This window comes from Schistocerca cancellata, chromosome 4 (genome assembly GCF_023864275.1).
Source record: "Schistocerca cancellata isolate TAMUIC-IGC-003103 chromosome 4, iqSchCanc2.1, whole genome shotgun sequence".
NCBI lineage: Eukaryota > Metazoa > Arthropoda > Insecta > Orthoptera > Acrididae > Schistocerca > Schistocerca cancellata.
Window position 1 is genome coordinate 923,973,508 of NC_064629.1, and position 1,558 is coordinate 923,975,065.

Below are 1,558 nucleotides of genomic sequence, written 5' to 3' on the forward strand. Positions count from 1 at the left end.
AGTTTCCAGTTGAGACAATGTTTTCTCATGGTCGTCTAAATTGCGGCCTGTGTTCCTAGTGAACGCTTACAATAAGCAGAGACCGCATGGCACAGACACGTGGTCTGGCACAGCTGTCGCCTTGCGATAAGCCAGTCACGCCCCCAAACTCTACCACTTCTCTCCCTACTCTTTGTTCGGTCTGTCATAAATTAAGTCTAATTTTCATTTAATTTATGTTGTTTTGAGTGACAGTATACTGAAAGTATTACATAAGCACTCCGTCTTCAGGCCACAAGTGGCCTATCTGGTCCATCCAACTGCCGTGTCAACCTCAGCTGAGGATGCGGATAGGAGGGGCGTGTGGTCAGCACACTACTCTCCCAGTCGTTATGATGGTTTTCTTTGACAGGAGCCGCTACTATTCGGTCGAGTAGCTCCTCAATTGGCATCACGAGACTGAGTGCACCCCAAAAAATGGCAACAGCGCATGGCGGCCCGGATGGTCACCCATCCAAGTGCCGGCCACGCTCGACAGCGCTTAACTTCGGTGATCTGACGGGAACCGGTGTACCCACTGTGCCAACGCCGTTGCCTTGGGAATTGTATATGCAGTATAAATATTAAGTGGTTGTAAGTAAGCGTTCATAGTTTTAGGAGAAAGATGGCCCAAGTCCATATCTCTTTGTATTATGTGAAAAGTTTAGATATTTCTGAAGATTTTGAGGTATTTAAAGGTGCCCTCTCCCAACCACTGTATAAGTATTTGTGATTTGATGATATTAAGCTATTTGCATTATTCAGCTTTCTTGCAGAATTTTTATATTGTACTGTATTTCACTTTATGATCTCCTTTATTGACAATGATTTTGTTTCGCCTTTCCAAAGAATGCATCAAGTTTACTCTGTTAAATTTCCTCTACAATGCTACTTTTTACAAGCGTACATCGTTGAACGTTTCGTTTTGTCGTCAAATCTAGAATGTGGAGCCTCTCCTTGCGGTGTCTATTCTATCTGTCTTTTATTGTTCAATAGATTTTGATACTTCGGATTTTCATCTAACTTATGGAACTAATGTTCCACTGCTTCGCAGATGAGCTAAGTCTACTGTTGTTTTAGAAGCATTTATTTCCCTGTTTTCTTTCAAGCTGCCTAAGATTAAAAAATGATTGTGAGTTTCTCATTCTCATGCCGCTGACCAGACTATAGCTCGGAGGGGTGATTGGAAGCAAGCGATTTCCAGCTGATGGAACGCGAAACGGAAAAGCATCACTATAACAAAGCCGGCCATTGTGGGGTATCTTCCCGTGCACTGCCATTTAGTTTGGTAGCGCTCTGCATTTCCGAGCCTCCTCCGAAGTATAGTACCACCATACACGTCTTCCGTCTAGTCTGACGCATCTTAAGAACCGACTACCTACTCCCTTTCCAAATTCTTTAATGGTTTCACCATTACGTACCCACCACAACCCTGGATTCTAATTATGTTTCACTACATCAACACTCCTCCCCCCATGAACCATGGACCTTGCCGTTGGTGGGGAGGCTTGCGTGCCTCAGCGATACAGATGGCCGTACC

The 1,558-nt window shown here is 44.3% G+C and overlaps 1 pseudogene; it reads right to left on the minus strand.

The window, feature by feature from the left end:
- Nucleotides 1-457: 457 nt before the first annotated feature.
- LOC126185917 (5S ribosomal RNA) lies at nt 458-575 on the minus strand (annotated as a pseudogene).
- Nucleotides 576-1,558: the final 983 nt, after the last annotated feature.